This window comes from Grampus griseus, assembly GCF_964374135.1.
Source record: "Grampus griseus genome assembly, chromosome: 7".
In the NCBI taxonomy this organism is placed as follows: Eukaryota; Metazoa; Chordata; class Mammalia; order Artiodactyla; family Delphinidae; genus Grampus; species Grampus griseus.
The window spans coordinates 77,637,245-77,659,854 of NC_139001.1; the positions used below are offsets into that span (position 1 = coordinate 77,637,245).

At 39.8% G+C, this 22,610-nt stretch overlaps 1 protein-coding gene across 2 annotated transcripts in view; it reads right to left on the bottom strand.

The window, feature by feature from the left end:
• The window catches only part of FMNL2 (formin like 2), a 304,250-nt gene that overhangs the window by 137,520 nt on the left and 144,120 nt on the right, over positions 1–22,610 (bottom strand). The gene's annotated exons all lie outside the window — the stretch shown is intronic.

Consider the following 22,610-nt stretch of genomic DNA (forward strand, 5'->3'; position numbering starts at 1 on the left):
GACCTAAATACAAAGGACTCCTCCATAACATTTTTATAATCGAAAATGTACAGAGCTGGAAGCTCGTGATATTTTAGTCCTATTCTGTTTTTTAGAGGTGACCAAACAGACTCCAGAAAATGAAGGCAATGTTCAAGTTCGTTTAACTGGTTATTACCAGAGACAGAAAAAGAATCTGGGCCAACATGCCTTCTATTCTTTTCCCACTATCAAGTAAGAAAGCCCACTTACATCTGTCGCGTGTGTGCGTGCACGTATGCACATATATTTTAGAAAATCCAATCAGATAATGCCCGTAGAGTAGTTAGCACAAAGTTCTGCACACAGTAAGCACTCAGTACATGTTTGACATTGCTACTCTTGTTATTATCATTTTAAGGAATACATGGAATTACTATTATGCTCTCCTCCTACTTTAGTAAGCCTCCATCCTTCCTGACTACACAAGTTTACTTATATCATAATAATAAGTACCAGCACTTGCCACTGTCTCCACCATTCCTCCTTGACTTGGGGCTTTGTATTCAGAGAACAATTCATTTTATTTGTAAAATTATAAACCTCTACAAACTTACACATTTGTTTTTACCGATAAACACAAACTAAAACAAAAATTTCCCGAAGTCGCTTATGAATTACCTACTGTTTTAAATTAATCACACTTTCACTACCCTTAGTAAATCGGAATGAACAAGTGTCGATTGTATATATATGTTCATATTATTTATATTTAATTGGAAGGTCAGAGCATCATCAAATAAGGGTGAAGTGGATGGGAGAGCCCATGGTATCTACAGAATAGGAGGGCATAACTATAGTAGTCTAGGCCAAGTTTTCCTGTGGCCCATCTTTCTGCTACTCCCTGTATCAGTAGCTTAAGTGATTCAAAACCCAGCAGATGCCAAAACCACACATCCCTCCTCTGGCCATCATGCCAACTCCTGAAATACAGATTCTTACCATATTCAAACACAAAGGGAATAAATGGAAAGAAACACTCATTCAAGCTCTTTCAAACCTCGTATCTGATTTCCATTAGAGAGACCTGATGTCTGATTCCTTGACATGTTTCCGGAACCCAGTTGTTTACCACCTGTCTGCCAACTGCTATTCCAGGAACAGTGTCCACCTGCACACGCTTGTGTACTCGGATGGGGAGTTACACAAGAGGTCACATTTAAGATGTTAGAAAACTACTTCATGGGCAATCATTTGACAATATAAGAGCGAATATAAGGTTTGCTGGCACAGTCAAAATCCAGAGAAAGGGTTCTTGGTCTATTGATAAATATCAACATCCTATGACATAAAATTCTTTAGAGTAAAAACGTTTTGAGAATTGAAGATACCAAACTCAAATTAATTGCAACATATTAGATAGCTGGATTCCATCACAATCAAGCCATAAGAATGGTACCTCTATCACCTGCTGACCTAAAACAAGTATATTTTTTCACCCTGCCCAATTCCCCTGAAAGCCTGGCCTCCTTCTCCCCCAACCCTTCCCCAGCAGCAAGCCTTCCCTTCTTAGATCACTAGGATCACCGATAGTCGCTTCTCTCCTTTCACAGCAATCACTCTGGAAGACTACTGAACCTGGGCTCCATATTCAAGGTTGGCACAACTTACTGCCTCACGCGCTTCCATTTCACAATGTAGATAATCAAAGGAAGAAAACAGTTCAAGTTTATGCTCAACTAACATCACATCTTGAGATAACAGGAAAAAGATTATACTTTGATTTAAAAATAAAGATTTCTGGGCTTCCCTGGTGGCGCAGTCGTTAAGAATCCGCCTGCCAATGCAGGGGACACGGGTTCGAGCCCTGGTCCAGGAAGATCCCGCGCACCTAGAGCCCGTGCTCCGCAGCAAGAGAAGCCACCACAATGAGCAGCCCGCACACCGCAAGGAAGAGTAGCCTCCACTCGCTGCAACTAGAGAAAGCCCACACGCAGCAACGAAGGCCCAACGCAGCCAAAAATTTAAAAATTGAAAAAGAAAAGCAATTAGGATTAAAAGTTTCCATTTAAAAAAATTAAAAATAAAGGTTTCTGCCATGATTGTGACCAAAAATTACAGCCTCAAATCTATAGCTCTTCATTTGTAAATAGCCACAACTTCAAGGGCAGACTTGCTGTCATAGACAGAACAATGGCCCCCAAAGATATCCTCACTAATTCCAAGACCTGTGAATGTTTCCTTACATATTAAACTGATATTTGTAGATGTGGGGTGGGGGGGAGGAAACCGATGTAATCACAAAGGTCTTTAAAAGTGGAAGTATAATAATTTTCTTAAAAACTGGAGGTTGGTGAAGACATAGAGATATTGGAACCCTTGTATGTACATTATTGTTAAGAATGTAAAATGGTGCAGCCATTGCGGAAAACAGTGTGGTGATCCTTCAAAAAGTTAAGCATAGAATTAACAGCTAACCCTACACAATTTCCCTCCTAAGTATATAACATATCCCAAAGAATCAAAAACAGAGATTCACACAGATACCTGTACACCAATATTTACAGCAGCATCATTCACAATAGCCAAAAGGTGGAAACAAGCCAAGTGTCCATCAACAAATGAATGAATAAACAAAATGTGGTATATATTATATATACAACAGAATATTATTCAGCCACAAAAAGGAATGCCATTCTGATACATACTATAACATCGACGAACCTCGAACACACACTTCAATGAAAGAAGCCAGACACAGAAGGTCAAATACTGTATGATTCTATTTATATGAAAGATGTAGAATAGGCAAAAACAGAGACAAAAAGTATATTAGGACTTATCAGTAGCTGGGGGGAGTGCAGAATGGGGATGATTGTTTAATGAGTATAGAGTTTCTGTTTGGAGTGATGAAGAATTTGGGAAACAGGTAGTGGTGATAGTTGCATGACACTGTTAATTACTTAATGTCACTGAACTGTACACATAAAAAATGGTTAAAATGGTAAACTTCATGTTATGGATATTTTACCAAAATAAAAAAATAGTTTAAAAAATCGTAGAAAGTGGCAGACCAGAGTCAGAGGGGAGAAGTCAGAGTAATACAATGTGAAGGACGTGACCAGCCAATGCTGGCTTTGAAGATGAAGGGGCCACAGGCCAAGAAGTACGGTCAGCCCCTAGAAGCTAAAAAGGGCAAAGGAATGGACTCTCCCCTAGAGCTTCTAGAAATGCAGCCCTGCTGAAGGGTCTGATTTTCACCCAGTAAGACCCCTGTCAGACTTCTAACCTACAAAAGTATCAGATAATTAAATTAAGTTGTTTAAAGCCACTATGTTCACGGTAATTGGTTACAGAAGCAATGGAAAACTAATACTCTGGCTGACAATATTTTGGCTCCCCCAATGCACAGCTTCCCTCTTTCCGCAACACCAAACTCCAAAACTTTCATGTCCGCATCTCACTGCCAATGATCAGATGCATGGTTTCCATTTCATACGTTGTAGATTTAAACAGATAAAAGCTAGTACTTAATTCAATTACAGTAGGAAATGGAAAACCTTGCGGGACTAGACAATGTCCTAAGATTAAATTACTGAAAAACCTAAAAATAAAACTACCAGCGCATGAAGATAACATGGTAGGAAATAAAACTTGACACTATCCATACAACCAGAACAACACTGGCACAATTTAGGTTTCACCGCAACAAATGTTCATCAGGCCCCGTTTCAAAAGATTCATAGCGTCTCTGAAGACAAGCCCCGTCAAAACAAGCAGGAAAATTAAGTCTTGAATGGCAGGGCTTCTGACATGAGACAAGTCTTTGCTGTTCTGATCCTGATTTTCCCCTCGTTAACCTGCTAGGTAGCTTTTTGGTCCTTACCTCATAATTGTGGAAAAGACCATCAAGTAAAGTTTTGTGTCAACGTGAACAACCTCCCGGTATTATAAGCACTACTTTAAGTACAGTTTATTATAAATCAGTTAATTCAAAAAAGCTGTTAAAAAATAAGTTAAAAAAAAAACCTTGATAAACCAATTTGAAAACTTTAACAAGTAAAATAATGTGTGGGCAAAACACCCTTTACTGTTTTGAATTACTATTTAAATGCCTTTATTTACTATTAAAATGTCCTGATTTTTAAGTAAAAAAAAAAAAGCACTACTTTAATGCTGCTGGTATTTTTGTGGTCAGTATCAACCATCAGCAAGTTAGTTCACACACATGATGTCTAATGGGAGACTTTTCTATTTAAAATTTTTAAAAGCGCTTAACTGTCATAAAAACTGAAGAATTCCCCCAAATAACTGACATTAAGAATAAAAACATTCAACAACTTCAAAATATTTTTGAGGGTACCACTGGTCACATTCTATTTTACTGATTTATCCTTCTGCCCCTACAACACTGCAAGTCCTTGGACAGAAGCCCTCTTTATAGCCCCAGCCCCCAGCAGAGAGCCTAACACTCAGGTGGTACATAATAATTGTGTGCCAAATTCTTCTCAGCCACACAAGCCATATTTTAATAAACTAAAGACACCATTCCTCCAAAATCTTTTACCTTCTTTTTAACTAATAAAAGATCAGGGCCACAAGAGAAGTGTCAGACTCAGCCATCATCTATTTGCAGGTAGTTATTAAATATTATAGAATACTACCAACAATGCCTATTTAAATCCTATAAAGTAAATATATATATATATATATTTAAATATATATATTTAAAAGGTCCAAAATGTATCTTCTCCTCTCATCCTCCAGCTGGTACCTGATCTGCCCATTCTACAGCCCTTACTCCATCCTACTCCTCCACCAAAATCGACATCTCCACCTAGGTCCTGGGTCTTCCATATACCATGCTTAGAGTTGCCTTTTCTATGTATTATCTCCAGTACTACAGTCCACCCTTAAAGAACACAGTTACTCAAGGGGGGAGGGGAGGGAACCCTCCCCACAGTCAAAAATCCATGTATAACTTATAACTGGCCCTCCACATTTGTGGTTTTGCATCCATGGGTTCAACCAACTGTAGATTATGTAATTCTGTGGTATCTACCACGAAAAAAATCCACGTATAAGTAGACCCATACAGTTCAAACCCGTTTTCTTCAAGGGTCAACTGTACTTGTTTTGGGGACCAAACATGACTGTGTATGTTGTCCTACCGTTTCACACGTGTAGGCTTTTTCTCCAATGAGAAGGAAAGTTTCCCAGCATACTGTGATATCTTCTACAGTACTTAGGACATGGGTAGACACATAAAACATTTAATAAACATCCATTAGTTAAGTAAACACTCCCAAAGTACCAACCAAACCAAAACCTTCTGATGTTTGGTATACGGTACTTTAGATTTTACACATGTACTGCAAAACAACTATGACATTAAACAATGGAGTATTTATTAAACAGCTGAACTAAATCATATATTACAAACATGAACTCTCAGATACTGGGGAAGAGGTATCTCTTGTTTGGTGTGTAGGTTTTCAATCTTTGTTGTTTCTAACTAGGAGAGTGTGAAATAAGATACACGTCATTTGATTTATTCCTGGTTTTATATTCTCACAATACAGCGATATGTTCCAGGCATAAAGTGCTACCTAAGTGTATGATCTGGTCTCAGTCTAAAATGAGGAAGAATGGTCACATTTGCACTGCATGCACCAAGAAAAGCAACAAGAACAAAACACCTTCCAGGGAATGCAAACACCTCCATTTACAGACAACGGATTTCTGGGAAGCAGCCCCCAGGGCGTGCACTACTCAATTCTAAGTGCTAGACTTGGGTGTGTGCGAGAAAAAAGAACGAGAAAGCACACAAGCAAAGAGGGGTGAAGAAGCGGAGGGGCAGGGGTGGGGATCCATGCAGTCGGATCCCCTGTGCTTCTTAGCTGGGTAAACCGCAACAGTAGGCCTGGGGGACGTGACCCTGGCTGCTGAACTCAGCACACCCCCTCAATATGTTCTGGATGTAAACACGTTTCTGTTTCCTACAAAGCAGTGTTATGCTTCTCCAAGAGAGCTAGAAGTATTTGGGAAAATGCCAAAATATGACAGTGGCCATTTAATCTTTGCATTCTTACATTCTGTAACAACTCTACTCTCCTGACTTGAGATAAACCATACCCAAGTCACCGTGAACCAATTTATCCTACTGAAAATTAAACCTCAAGTTCAAGTCCTAAGGATCCCAGGGGTAAAGCAATACAATGTATTCAGTAATCTCCAACCGAAGAGTGTGCCAACTTGGAGCACGACTCTGATTTGGATTTGTCTTCTTCCAGAGAGAAATTCAACTCCACATGAACTCCAGTGTAAATGAACCCCTGTTGGATACTAAGCTTTAAGGAGAAGTGACAGGATCAAGAGAATTTCCAATTTGTGACTTGAAAAACTACCTAGTACTTACTTTACTTCCTAAGTGAATCTTTATAACCTGGTCCTGAGATGCAACCCTCCACACACACGCTCCTACCTCAGGGGTCTGTAGGCCTGTGCCACTGCAATGTTGCATCCTAGCCAGCTGGTGCACTGACAAATAGGTCCATTCATTCTCCCTTTTTCTCTTCTATACATATATTTATAAATGGTAAGCACAATATATTCTCTGTTATTCCACATGGTTGGCCAATAAAGACACTGTTTAATAGAGAGGTGCCACACATACCATGCATGATTTTAAAATGAATAGGATTTATCAAAATATATTAACACAAAAGCCATATTATCATAACTTAATCTTTCTTTAATGACTCTGAGAAAACTCCAAGATTTTACAGTGTTTTCTGGTCATCCCTATAGATAACAATAATAAGCTTTGTGGTTGGAATTACTGAGGTCTGGGTTCAAATTCCAGTTCCTAGCAGTTCATTTCGGCAAGTAAATAAATTTCTCTGAGTATCAGCATCTTCTTCTGAAAATAAGGACAGAAGAACCTCCCTGTTAGGGTCACTGTGAAACATGTATACCTCTCATAGCAGGAGACACATGGACAGCAGTGTGGTGTCTACAGAAGAGACTGTGGCTGGGGACAAAGACTCTGGCCTTCAGAGCTCAAAAAAAAAAAAAATAGAACTTGAGTTTATATCCTAGAAGTGAACTTACTTGCTGTATGTTCACTAGCAAGTCACTTAACTTTTTTTAACTTTAATTTCCTCACTTGTAAAATGAGGATGCTATCTACTCCAGGGTGTTTCCAGAGAAGGCTGACAGAAGAGGCTTTATACAGTAGGGTTGCTATGAAAACTAAACATTCAATGAGTGAACACATGTAAAATGTGGCATTAAGTTCAGTGCCTGACATAAAGGTTCAATAAACTTGTAGCTATCTGTACGAGAATCCAATACAGCTAAATTCAAGCAGGGGGGTGAGGGAGATGGGTACATCCCAAAGACAATGTCTTTGAGAGCTTCTCAACACACTGGTAAGACTTTCTGGCACTATAAATACAATGCATTTTAGCCAGTAGTCCAAATGATGAACTTAAGAGAAATGTCTATATTTGTGGTTCCTAAACTGGGTGCCAGAGCATCCCAACACACTATGACAATCCCACAGGGAAACTGCAGAATTATTTTAAATTTCTGAAGGAAGCAACAAAACTCAAACTCTACTGACACCACTACTACCCTGAAGTAGCTCAGTTTTTATTTTAATTGCACTATATTCCTTTCCATAATGGCGTACCTTTGCCAAGTTGATTTTCTTTTAGTGGTTGCTGTGACAGAAAGCAAGTCTTGGGAAAAAATGGAAATTCAAAAGGAAATGAGAGTGACAGTATCGAATTGGAATTCAAGGTTAGAGAAGTCATGCAGTGCCCCACAGATACATACATCATCTATATGTAATTGTGTGTCTTTTTTTTTTAAGGAACACAGCGAAAGTATTTTTCTTTCAATTTACATGTAATTATTTTTTCAAACAGCCACTAAGTTATTAGGACATAAACACTTATTAAGTTGCTTGGATATACACACTTATCAAACAGAGTACCATAGGTATTCCTTTTGGCCTCAGGCACCATGAAAAATTGCTGAGACACCAAAGGCACTGTGAACCGATAAAGTGTAGAAACCTCTGGTCTAGATTACATCCACGCTTTCCTCCTATCACACCTGATTACAGCTTTCTGGAGGTATTCTAAAATAAAAGGAACCTCTATAAAGAATTTTAAACTTTCATCTTGAGCCATATATGTGACGTTGACTTGAGAAAAATATACATAAATTTTTTTCAACTAGATATATAAAATTTTATCATGAAGAGATTTTTCTGGGGTTCCATGTAAACAAAGTATCACATGATATGTATCACCCTAATCACCCTCATAAACAAACTTCATTTTAGATCATTTTTTTTTCACGTGTAGTTTCTAAAGAAATCTTTCAGGCTAAACACTGTGCTTCAAAAACCACAGAACTTAGTTTTGTGATAGAGTATTATTCAGAAAGCCCTGCGGTTCTGGCATAATTATTAACAGTGCCTTTCACTCTTAAAAGTACTCCGATGTGGAAGATTAATTTATGGCCACCCTATCTTAAAGAACAATCACATGCTGAAGAAATTAAGATATGATTGTTTATTTGGAACAAAGCAAGAGTGAAAATTGTAAGACTGGATTTTAGTTTTTAAAAAACCCAATAGCAGACACTCAAACGACTAGGCTGGGGGGCTTCCCTGGTGGCGCAGTGGTTGAGAGTCCGGCTGCCGATGCAGGGGACACGGGTTCGTGCCCCGGTCCGGGAAGATCCCACATGCCACGGAGTGGCTGGGCCCGTGAGCCATGGCCACTAAGCCTGCGCGTCCGGAGCCTGTGCTTCGCAACGGGAGAGGCCACAGCAGTGAGAGGCCTGCGTACCGCAAAAAAAAAAAAAAAAGTAAAAAGTAAAAAGACCAGGCTGGGACCAGATGACCCTTAGTATCCTCCTTCTAATCCTGCAGTCCTGTGACTCTGAAGTCACTGGGGGTAAACAGTGAATCAGTACTTCCAGTGGCCAGACCTACTGATGACATCAGGCTCTGCACTTTGCACATTCTACACAGGTTTTTAATAAATTGTTAATAATAATTAATGATTTGTAATAATAATAATCCATAATAATGTCAAGTAATAACTTGGCTTTACTTAAAGGAAATACCCCAAGAAAAGCAATTTATTCTAAATTCTCATTTGTTCAAAGGTTTTTCATATTTCACTTTATTTATCCAATTCACTGCAATCGGATCTTTTCACTAATTCCACCAATCTTTTTTCTTCTAACTCTCCAACTTACCCTCAAGCAAATCCTAATTGTTTTTTCATAGAAAAACACACTTCTTATACACCAACACTTTACTTCCTTCCCAAGAAATTCACTGACTGGAAAGTTTTCATGTTGTCTCCTATTCTCTAAAAATGAAAGACAAAACGATTTTTTTTTTCTCCTCATCAAACCTCTTATGCCTCAGGGTGAAAAAAAAAAAAATCTTTTGACTTAGTAAAATACAGACTTCTAAAGATTTGACTTAGTAAAATACAGACTCCTAAAGAATAAGCATACTCATGTCTGACTGTCCATAACACCCAGGCCAAAAATACTACAAATAATTTCAACTAAATAGAGGGAAATATCATGAGATATCTTCCCTCCATTTCTGCTGAACTGTGCTTCAAATGTGACAGTATTTCAAGACAAAGTTAATTCACTGGTTTCATTCTTGCTTTTCCCTACAACTTAGTACTTTCCACATTTAAGGCCTAAGATGAAGGTAAATAACAGGGGCATTTCCCTGAATGTCCTCAGTGGTATGAACATGCAGATATGCACATTCCTAGGCCCCAGCCCAGAAGTACCAACTCAGGAGCCCTGGGATCCAAGCCCAGGAATCCACACCGCCTGCAAATCTCTGGGAGAATCCTCATATACATAAGGTTTGAAGATATGATTAAAAAAAAAAAAGGTGCCTCCGTGCATAACCGAGAGGCTTGATTCAGTACATAGCCCATTTACTCTTTTCTTTTACAGTTTTGAGCATGAATACATTTATATATTTTTTTAACATCTTCAATGGAGTATAACTGCTTCACAATGCTGTGTTAGTTTTCTGTATAACAAAGTGAATCAGCTCTATGTATACATATGTCCCCATATCTCCTCCCTCTTGCGTCTCCCTCCCACCCTCCCTATCCCACCCCTCTAGGTGGTCACAAAGCATCGAGCTGATCTCCCTGTGCTATGCAGCTGCTTCCCACTAGCTATCTATTTTATGTTTGGTAGTGTATATATGTCAATGCCACTCTCTCACTTCGTCCCACTCACCCTTCCTCCTCCCCTGCATTTGTATTTTTAAAAAGCATAAAATAAGAAACAGCTATGAGGGAGACAGACAGGTTTTTAAGAAGTCTCCCTGCATGTGGATAGGAGGAACCAGGGGAAAGGAAGTAAAAATCAGAAATGGACCAACAGCTTCTCACTGTGAAAAATGTACAAACAGATCACCTACCAGAAGCAAGGGTAGAAACTCATTTGTAGAAACTCATCTTGGCTCTTATTTTAAGGATTTTTCCTTCTATACTATCATACTTTCCCCAAATTTGCAGACCCTTAGTAAAGAACCCCAACAGCTCATTCCTATCTGCAGTTCCCTCCTTATGAGAATCTATGGTCCAGGTAAATAACATTCTTGATAACACACTAAAGTATTTTGCTCCACTAGCTGTCTTCTCAGCACAGCCACCTAACAAACCCCGAAATCTAGACAAACTTGGTTACCAAATCCGCCCACCCAGGTATGTAAGCAGCATTGCTACAGGGTACCACCAACAGGTTAACCTGTTTACTACAGAGTGACAACCACCACTTCTCAATGGCACTCAACACTGCCCATCCAACCGTCCTCATTTCTCTGACCAACTCACTCTGCATACACACTGCATTAACCCTTTCCAGTCTCTTCAAATCTCTGTCCCCTCTCCTCATTCCCTCGTCAATCTAGCCTCACCTGCTATGCCTCACAAAGGAAATGAATGAATGCCTTTCCACCAGAACTCTCTCTACTTCCCGCTAGGAAATGTACAAACCTACCGCACAGCTGTACCCTCCTCTTCCCTCTCCTCACTGTAAATAAAGGAAGTATTTCTTCCTGTCTTTGGAGACCATCCTATCCTGTATTCTTTACTCACAGGGCCATTGTGAAAAATAAAGGTTAGATCCATGCACAACGAGTGGTACATTAAAAATTATTCAGTAAATCGTAATCGTTTTCACTAGTAAGGTTTCCAGTAGAGCTCTGTACAAGTGGGAGCTCCAGGGATGAAACAATCCCATATTCAAATAGCGAGAGAGAATCAGGTAAACATGTACTTCAAACAAAATGCTCACTGCTACCACCTTCCTCCAAACCTGGGAAATAACCCAAATATTCATCTCCACAAGAAAAACTTACCTCACAGCTCAGTATGAAAAAGAAAAGGTAAAAAGTTGAGGCACCAATATTTTGTTGTCTTTGCTGATTTTAGAATTCCTCTGGACTACTTTTAAATGGTGGGATACAATAGTGAAAACTAATCCTATACCTTCCTCTCCATACTTGTTATGATACACTCACTTACCAGTTTCTCTTTTGGGAAACCGTAGCTTATGAAATTTAAATGACCTAGAGCATTTGGATCACATTCAAAGTATACACCATACCTTGCTGCCAATATCTAAATCACAGGGTGCACAGGACGTCAATAGAGAAACAGTACAGCTCACACATTCATAAGACCCACACGGCAATCTTCCTTCTAGATGGAGTCTTGATAATTAATCTCTCAAAAAGAAAGAAAGAAAAAGGAAAAAAAAAAGCTAGACAAATGTATACAGAGTGAAACAGATTATTCAACTTGTTAAAGCCAGAGACACAAATCAGGCTCTTTGCTCATTGCTGTGTAAATATTCCTAAAGCCCTCTCACTCAAAACCCTGGACAGCCTAGGGATTTCACTTCTCAGGCATCAGAGTAAGCTGAGTGGTTCAGGCTGGAGCCTCTGTACTGGCTGTTCACTCAAGGTAACTTGAAAAAATGAACAGAGCCTTGGTTACCGTGTCCATCAACCCACCTGGTGCCCTCAATATCAGCTCAGACTTATGCTTTTAAGTTACAAACCATGTCTTTTAGAAAAACCAGAGGTACATTTTCCAAGCTACCTTTTAGGAAGGTTTCACTGAATGTAGGGAAAAACTACCTTCTTCCCAGACCCCCACCAGTCATTGTATGAAAGCAATTACAATCTTACTCAACTTACAATCTTAATCAACAATATAGTAAGGATACAAATCTCAGAAAAAAAATAATAAGTCCTGAGTTAAATAAATTTAGCTTTAAGAAAGCATATTACACCATGAACTTCTATTTAGGAACTACCTACCTACATGGTTTGATTGCAGGGGCACTGCAGACCTAAAGAGGCATTTTTATCGCCCACAAAACTCTTAAAACTGTGAAATGTTACGAGATGTGGAAGATTTCATGTAAGAAACCAAATTTCTGCCTTCTTGTAAAACTCTGGAAGGCCCTGCGACTCTGGCCTGCCTCGCCGGCGTAGGCTAACGCTGAGTGGCCGGTCCCATGGTCGGGCATTTACTCTCTGGCTTACCAAGGAGCCACCACTCCCTTCTGTCTTAAATCCAGGCAGTGTTACCAATTTAAGGAACCCACCCTACCCCTGCAGAGCTTCTATCCCTGTTTGAAGGCATTGTTAGGGGCCTGAGGTATGGCAGAGGGTACGGGATCTATTTGAAACATTCAGCGGCTATTGATTCTTCAGCAGAACAAACCTCAGGTGGTTTCTGAGGAAAGGTTTTGAGGGAGTATATGGGAAGGTACTCAGGACTAAGTGGAAACAAGGAGGGGAAATACAATAAAGTTTAGCCCCCAAGTAAATTTTGCTGGGAAAACAACAATCTGTTTTCTTTTTTTTTTTTTGCGGTACGCGGGCCTCTCACTGTTGTGGCCTCTCCCGTTGCAGAGCACACGCTCTGGACGCGCAGGCTCAGCGGCCATGGCTCACGGGTGCAGCCGCTCCGCGGCATGTGGGATCTTCCCGGACCGGGGCACGAACCTGTGTCCCCTGCATCGGCAGGCGGACTCTCAACCACCAGGGAAGCCCTGTTTTCCTTTTGATAAAAGACGTGTTGTACAAAGAGCATCAGACTGATTTCTTTCAGTTTATTTGAGAGGACAACTTAGTTCTCACTCTCTGGCTCTCTTGGTGGGCCAGAAATAATCCAATGACCGTTATCACAGTTTGTCAATTTTCCTCTGGGTGTTGCCTATAACAACATGTTATCTTCAGAGATTCCCCACCCAAGTGGTCCTGCTCTGAGTTCAGCACTGTCTGATTTACTGTTCTGCTTTCATTAACATCGTGTGAGCTCTAATAACATTAGACATTGCTTCAGAGGTCACAATTCTATCCCAACTGTGCAAAAGAGAAAGCAGCAGTAAAACTCAGATGAATTCTGTAATCAATCCAGAGTTGGGTTTGGGGTAACATAGTACAACTTAATTCTCCAGAAACCAGTATCAAGAGAACCAAAAGCGCCAGATTACCAAAATAACAAAAACAAGAACTTATAACTCAATATGCTGCTAGCTAATACATGCTCACACCAATATGTTCTTCTCAATCACACATTTTCTAGGCTTGTGCCACAGAAGAGAATCTTATTAGAATCACAATCCTGGAGGGCTGATGGCCAAATCTGCCCATCATCCACTGGTAGAAACTCATTCGCACCCAAGCTTCCTCAAATAGACTAGAACCAACTCAGGTTTAAAAGACACACACCTTGAAAGAGCCTGTATTAGGGCCAAAGGGATCTATAACCAAGTCAGGAAATCCTTTCACAAATTAGGTATTCTCAGTTCTCTCCATTCTAGTGATTTCTGTGATGTAGATTTTGGTTATTAACTAAGTCACGGTCATGAAAAATTCTAGAGCTGTATTACATAAGGTCCTGGACATCAGGAACCCCAGCACTGCAAACACTCGGCTATCCTCCAAAACAGCAAGTCAAAGCCCTGTAGACCAGGAGGCCAGGCTTCAAAGCAGTCATCTTCAGGATTCCTGACCACTATTTAGAAAATACTATCAGTGCAAATTCTGACCATTCATTTGTTCATTTCATTTTCCTGAACTTCAACAGCTTTTCAGCTGTTGAATTCCAGTGAGCTTGAAGGGACACCCTGAATACTGATCCTCTAGGATCTACACTATCGTCACTAATACTCTCCAATGGGCAGACATTCACTCCCTAATCAGGCTTAATGGGAAACGTAGCTTACCAAGCTCCCGGAGAAGAAAAGTTGTTTATTAACTCTCACTTTTTCTATTTAAAGAATGCCATTGGTTCCTCCCATCCTGCTTAGGTTATAAATAGCCAAAGGTCCCCCTTCCCTCATGCTTATTGCCTTACAGAAAGCCATATATTCACCATTAGGGCCTCTATATTTACAAAGATGCCAAATATCTGCACTAATTAAGTTGATTAAGGAACCATTCCTTCTCCTTCTAAAGTAGGGACCATTTGCCATGTTTTTAATAACACACATAAACGGTAGAGTCTTTGAACTTTCAGGTAAGTTTACCTGTTTGTTTTCAGTACTTTTTTCTTTAATCATCTCCAAAACTCAGTATTCTCAAGATTTTAAAGAAAAAGAGGGGGGGGGAACACTCCTGCTATAAAAATAGCCATATATTTTACAAAAATTATGCAGAACGAAAAGTCACAAAAACCATGCCAGCAGCAAAACTGAAAACAAACGATGAAATGCAGATCTGGTAGACTAATGTAATAATGCTGTATGTTGTGTCAACATAGAAACAATACAACTAAAAACAAAAAAGGAGGAAGGGAGAGTAAAAGAGGAAAACAGATTAAGTTCCTTGATTGTTGTACACGAGATAGGTAAGAGTTAAAGAATACCATTAAAAGCTGACAAACCAGATAATATAATGTTAAATAAGAAACCAGTGGCTGAGGACTTTTTTTTTCTTTTTATAAAACAAAGGCATCCACTAGAACAGAAATTCAGACCTTCCTAAGTACCAAAAATAATCTTTTAATAAATTAAAGAACAAAGACAATACATGTCATAGAGAGGCATAGCAAATATAACAATTCTTTTTTCATAACATCTCATTATATTATGTAAAGTGCATAAGAGTACCTACTGTGTGCTACCTGGTAAGGCAGAAGTCTAAGAGAGTCCCTAAGAAGCCTGCTCTCTGGTGCACATGTCCTGTTATCATTTCCTCCTCTAGAGTGTGAGCAGGAATTAGGAATATGATAGAAGGTCACCTGTGATTAGGTTACATTATATGGCAAAGGTGGAAAGAGGTTATCCTAGGTGGGTCTGATCTAATCAGCCAAGCCCTTAGACTCTACAGTGAGAGAAAAAAAGTAGACAGAAAAATTTTAAGCAGCAGGGACACTCTCCTGTTGGACTTGAAGAGGCCAACAGTATGTGTAGAGAAGGCCATGTGCCAGGGAGTGGTAGGCAGCTTCTAGGAGATGAAGGCTTCGTCTCACGATCACAAGGAAGTGAATTCTGTCAACAACCAGTGAGCCTGGAGGAGGACCCCAGGCCTCAGCTGAGATCATGGCCCTGGCCCACAAGCTGATTCCAGCCTGTTGAGACCCTGAGCAGAGGACCCAGCTAAGATATGTTCAACCCCCTGACCCAGGGAAACTGTGAGGTAATAAATTTGTGTGGTTTTCAGCCACTAAGTCTATGGTAATTTTTGTGCAGCAATAGAAAACCAAGAAATATATCACCTTTCACATAAGAAAGAAATAAGGAAATACCTATGTGTCTACTAATTTGTGCAAATATATATATATATATACAGGAAGGATAAGCTAGGAAGTAACGAGATTATTTACCTATAGAGAAAGGGTGGGAAAGAGGGGGGAAAGAATGGGGGAATGGGAAAGAGGTAGAAGGGATGAGGAGAAAATGACCCTTTCTGAATACACTTTTTATATAATTACAACTCCTAGAACTAAGGCAATATTTCACATAGCCTAACAATAAATAATTAAAACCAACTAGGATTTGGCAGGAATCAAAACAGTAATAAGTGAACCTAACTGTACTACGGATGAATAACAAAAGCCCACCGAAGTGGGTAGAGAAGAAAAGAACTAACCCAGATAACTTTGGAAAACACTAATCTGACTAAATATTCTAATGCTGAAAAAAAAAATTGTCCACAAATATTGTATCCTAGCGAGTAAATTTTTTTCTCCCAGGAATATATGTTAGCATTCTCAAACTACTTTATGTGTAGTTTAGGATTGTACAAATAAGTAAATATACTGTGGCTAATGAAAGCCAGGTTTCTCACTTTCAGAGAAAGGAGTTACAAATAAAGGGGAAAGCTAGAATGAACCCTGTGGTCTATGATACATAGATACACATGTATACGTACACATATATATTTCCTAACTCCATCTGCTGAGAGGGCCTAGAAGTAATGCTGTCTCAAAAGAAATGGACATACCTAGCACCCAGATTTTGGTTTCTATATATTATACCTTTCTCCAATAAAAGGAACTAGAGCTTCTTGGAGAAATGGCTGATCCCAGGGCTGGAGAAGGAAAAATTCAGGATGAGCCTGGAACATCTTAAAGTGTCACAAAGTTAAAAATGGCCCCTAAAAATGATGGGATTATGTCAAAAGGACACAGGAGCTAAACTGAAGGGGCTCCTGATGGCCAAATCGGGAACAATCTGAGCAACACAAAAAAAATGACACTAACAGATTATAACTCATAGAAAAATATCCACAAGTCTGTACTGATATAAATAATTGAATAAATAATGAGGGGAGAAGGAATAGCTCTTCCTCATGGTAGAACTCCAAGTGATAAAGGAAGGAAGGATGATGGAAGTTTAAAAATCACTACTTGGCAAGCACAACAGCAAAAACTGTTTCAGACAAGGAATCAATGGATGCAAAATTAATGAGCAAAAGTAACATAGCTTCAGAACAGCTATCTGTGTCAATCTTTATTTTATTTATTCATTTATTTTTAATTTATTTATTTTTGACTGCATTTGGTCTTCATTGCTGCGCGTGGACTTTCTCTAGTTTCAGCGAGCAGGGGCTACTCTTTGTTGTGGTGCGCAGGCTTCTCGTTGCGGTGGCTTCTCTTGTTGAGGAGCACCAGCTCTAGGCATGTGGGCTCAGTAGTTGTGGCTCTTGGGCTCTAGAAGCACAGGCTCAGTAGTTGTGGCACACGGACTTAGTTGCTCTGCGGCATGTGGGATCTTCCCGGACCAGGGCTCGAACCCCTGTCCCCTGCATAGGCAGGCGGATTCTTAACCACTGCGCCATCAGGGAAGTCCTCAATCTTTAGTTTAAAACACTAAACAAAGCATCCTGGTCAACTGACATTTAGTATATGCTGCCTACAGGTGTGTTTGTGTATGCACATGTGTGTATTGGGGTGCATGTGTCTGTCCTGTCACTTCACCTAGGAGGTAAAGATTTTTAGGGCATGAACATCTATCTCATCAATCTTCAAAGTCCCTCTGTCTGGTAATGTGATCTTCACAGAGCAGGAACATGATAAAACTACAGGTGATATGTTCCCATTACATCAAAGGAATTGCCTGGAATAACAGTGGTACTCAATGATTCTTTAACCCTGAATGGCTCTCCTGCTGTCTCTTAGTATTGCTTTTAATAAAAGCTTTTCCTAAAAGAACTCTGAACTCCCCTTTACATTAGGAGACTTTGTATAGAATGATAAAAGTAGTGGGCAGACAGCACAGCCAAATAAGGTGTTCCAGTGAAGAATTCCCAACTGTTCCATGTATTCCTCAGAACAAATTTTTTCCTTGTTAGTCAAATTGAGCTAAAACAAAAGAGCTGACTTTGTAGGAGTGACTCATGTGTTTCACACACACTATCTACAACACAATAGGTATACAATAAGTATTTGTCAAATATCAATAAATAAAATCTATATGGCCCTGATCATGTGTTTTCAGAGCCAAGAAGCCCAAAGCATACCACGTCACTGTTCTAACAGGCTGATAACCTAGGACTTTCCTTGACAAGAGCCAAGGGACTTGAGAAAGCGCACTTCATAAAACTTTTCACTCTGAATCAAATTTCACTCTGAAATCATCGTGCAATTGTTTGGACAAAAACTCGTTCACCACAATGAGGTTAACATCTTTAAAACAACTGTTGCTTAAACCCAAATGATAATTCTCAGGTCAAATTAGTATCCTTTCTCTCTAGAAGGAGAGAAGCTAGCAGCAATTTAAGAAGTTTTTGTTTAATACCACGAGTTTCTGAAGCCAAATGTAAACACTACTGAAACATGAGAAATGCAATTACACATCAGATCCGAAAACACTGCAGCATTATTATCATGGTGGTAGTTTCCCTATCAATTTGGCTCCCATCTCACTTTGTGCAGTTTATAATCCTTATTTTACCCTCAGGCTCCTTCTGTATTTGATTGCTTTTTATCAGCTTTGTCTCGTTTCTAAAAACACACGTTATTTGGGGTCAGATCTTGACAGTGAACTAGGAAGTACAGCAACACAGAGGTCAATGGCCCTTTATAATTTTGGTCCAACAAAACACCCTACAAAAGGAAAAGCTCACGGCTTCTTGAAGATGGCCCCCTTCCTCCTGTGTCACACTGGCTGGCCCTTGTTTATCTATCATTCGTTTCCCAGCGGCCTCAGTCTGACTTACCCAGTGCTGCATCTGTTCCTGCGGTAGATGGTTAAAAGAATTCACCAGGAACTTCAGCTAGCTTTCTTTTCTTATAAATCAACAATGTGTATTCTCTTTTGTTTTTAACCAAGCCTGTGTCCTCACCAAGCAGGCAACCTGTGTAAGCCAAATGATTTGGTAATACCTGAAATGGGTATTTATGATTTTCTAAGAAAAACTTCAAGATTCTGACTGCCAGCTATCTTACACGCCCAAATTAGAAGTGACTGAGACCATGCATTTTATCAGCACCTTAGTTTCTTTTCTTTCCCCAGTACACATTCTTCTAGAAAGGACAGCTGAGTTTTAAAAGACTCTGCTATCTTTCCTTATAAAGAACATTTTCAGAATTCTCAGGCATTATGTAAAAGGGGAAAAAGATATTAAATTGGAAGCCTATCAAATGCTCAATTTAAAATGAGGACAAGTTCAGTGAGAAAATAGTTCCAACTCTCAACTTCCTCTTTCTCCAGAACACTTTCCATAATTGCACAACAATCTCAGCCTTCTTGAAATTCTTGTAGCTCTTAGAGGCTGCACCATACCATCTATAACCTATTCTTACAAAGCCTATTTTAATCATTAATTGCTTCTAATCATCTAATCACTACTTCACAATGTACTTCTTGTTAATCTAACAAGATTACACATTCTTTAAAGCTAGGAAATAGACATCGACTCTGCTACCCATGATTATGGCTGCTATCAAATTGGGCAGTAGTAGGTACAGAGTTCTTGTTGACTCTGTTTTCATGAAAACTGTTAGAGAGGCAATGAAATAATCTTGTACAACAATGTGATAGGGAAGAAAAAAAATAGAACAGTCACTAACATCTCCGCTATTTTCTTTTTACCACCAACCCATGAAAACTGCTTCTTGGTTAAAACTTTTTTTTTTTTTTTTTTTTTGCAGTACGCGGGCCTCTCCAGTTGCAGAGCACAGGCTCCGGACGCGCAGGCTCAGCGGCCATGACTCACGGGCCCAGCTGCTCCGCAGCATGTGGGATCCTCCCGGACCGGGGCACGAACCTGTGTCCCCTGCATGGGCAGGCGGACTCTCAACCACTGTGCCACCAGGGAAGCCCAAAACAAATTTTAATTAGGAAGTTCAATAAAGTAAAGGAACAATATCTGATTTGTTTAGGTCCTGAGAAAAATTTAGTGTCAGTAGGAACAAGGGATGATTAACACCCCAAAAATGCTAAGACCCCAGATCTTTTAAAATACTAGTTTCTTGTCTGATTCAAAGCTAATTAAGACAACACAATTATGGAAAAGGGTGAAAGATAAGGGGAAGAGGATTTTCCTGGTTCCACTCTGTACTTGAGCATCCCACTTACAAAGCATTAGATTAAAATGGATGAAAAAATTGGTCATTTCAAAGCACTTAAATTGTTCTCCAGCTGATAAAAGCCAGAACTGTAAAGACAACAGAGCATATCTATTACTGAGATGACAAAGCCAAAAATATTGAACTAATTTCCTTGCTAAAAAGCATTACTGAAATATTTCTGATACTCTATTTTAGCAAGTGATCTTAAAAAAATCTTCCCCGAAATGAAGTTCCTGTTTTTATAGGCTGACCATGAGCTTCGATTTAATCTATCCCAGTTGCTTTTGAAGGTAGAGATTATTCTAACAAGAAATTACTTAAAGCAAGGAAAGTATTCTGAGGGCAGAATGAAGAGATGTGTTACACAATGACCATGACTTAAATAGGCAGGACCATCCCTAAACCAGAATTTATTAAACTACTGATCCCCAAAACCCCTTCAATAGGAACAGTGTTAAGTCCCTATTCCATTAAAAAAAAAACACACAATGGCTTGCTTTTCATGATACATAAGTTATTAAGTAGACATATGTACTTTAGATCAGTATCATTCTGTTGTATTACAGAATTCATTTTTAAAACCACTCTTAATAGTCATTATGAAGATAAAATACTTCAAGGAAAGGCGGTAAACAAAGCAAAATTTGAGAGATGAGCAGGTGAGATTTACGAGACTGGAATTTCTTGTGGCCCATGTGCCTTAACTCTGGTGAATGATCAAGAGGACAAGAGCTTTCAATTCACACCCACTGTCCTTTCCCAAAACTGAATCAGGATAGAAAACAACAGCATCCTGGCAGGCCAGCAGCCACTCAGCTGATGCAAAATGTTTTTCCGGCCTAAGCAGTAATCCCAGTGCCCCTACTCACCCCACCCCGGCCCCCTGACCCCTGAATAACTGTGTAGCAAATTCTGTCTCCAGTTTATACTTGAGCAGAAAAGGGAGCTCATAAATCCAGGGAACTTCCTCCTTAAATCAGGACAGCTTCTTTGCCAGATGCTTGTTTTTACTGGCTTTTTTTCACAATAAAATGGGGGGGATGGAGGTGGGGAGGAGATGAGAACACAATCACTGTACAAGTGATTTCCAAGAGAGAGCAGGAGGCAAGCACAAATATCACCAAACCTCCCTGGGCTCCCCCAAGCAGTACAATAGAGCGACACAGTGAGCTCCAGAAACAGCAGCATTATTTGAAGCAAATGGCAAGCAAGATGGAAGGAATAAAAATAATGTAATGCATTTATGATGATTTTTCCATTTTTGGACACAGCCAGATATTACTTGGCCAGCTACGTAACACATTTGCCTTTCCATCCCCACCCATCAGTAATTTTTTTTTAATCTGATGTTCTGTTCACACACTGGTCCATCAACAACTTGATTGGAGCCTGATGATTTTCCTTTTGCTTATTTATTTTCAAGCCTAGGAATTGTCTCCTGAAAATAGTTTTCTCCAATGTGGAAGGCAAGGCCGAATGTGATTCCCAAGTGTAGGCTGTGGCTCATCATCACGGCATGGAATCAACAGGTTTTCTAAGATACACACACACACACACACACACACACACAATCTGGACCACAGAAGCTGAAGAGACGCATCTGTGGCCTGTGCATGTACCAGAGCCCTTACACTCTTAGCTCAAAAACAGGTCAGCTCAGAGGCCAAAGATTTCCAGGAAAGTTTATGTTCAAGTACATCATAAACTATGGTAGTAAAGTCCTCACAGAATCTGCCTGAGCAGGGTGGTAGTAAGTTTTTAATTTTCAAAGAAAAAACGGAACATAAACACCACAGACCTGCATTTTATTGTCCCTCATCCCCCCAACCCCTAACCCCCTCCTTGCCCTGACCACTTGTTTAACTCATTCCCTTCTGATGCTTTATGTTTAATTCCATCGCACCCATTACTCCCCCGCTTCCTTTTTTGTAAGTTTCCTCATCACCTCTGTCACAGCAAAATTAACAACTTCAGACATTTTTAGTACAAGTTTTATATCTCCCCCACTAACAGGCAAAACTAGAGATACGGCATCTGGTTTTCTAAATTAGGGAGATCTAAAAGGGTCTATCACACATTCTCCTCACTTATCCATAAGTAGCAACAAGATGCTAATTTAAAACCCATTCTATTCGTTGTGGTTTATCACTAAAACACAGGAAATGTTTTTATATCCCATAGTGGTAAAATTTTCAGTTCCTATGACTAAAACTCTCAGTATTTTTTTTTTTTTTTTTTTTTTTTTTTTTGCGGTACGCGGGCCTCTCTCTGTTGTGGCCTCTCCCGTTGCGGAGCACAGGCTCCGGACGCGCAGGCTCAGCGGCCATGGCTCACGGGCCCAGCCACTCCGCGGCATGTGGGATCTTCCCAGACCGGGGCACGAACCCGTGTCCCCTGCATCGGCAGGCGGACTCTCAACCACTGCGCCACCAGGGAAGCCCTCTCAGTATATTCTGACTGACAAGATTTTTTATTAAAACGATCGATCATGCAAACTTTTCTGACAATAGAATCTTTGGCAGGTCATCTTCACATCATCTC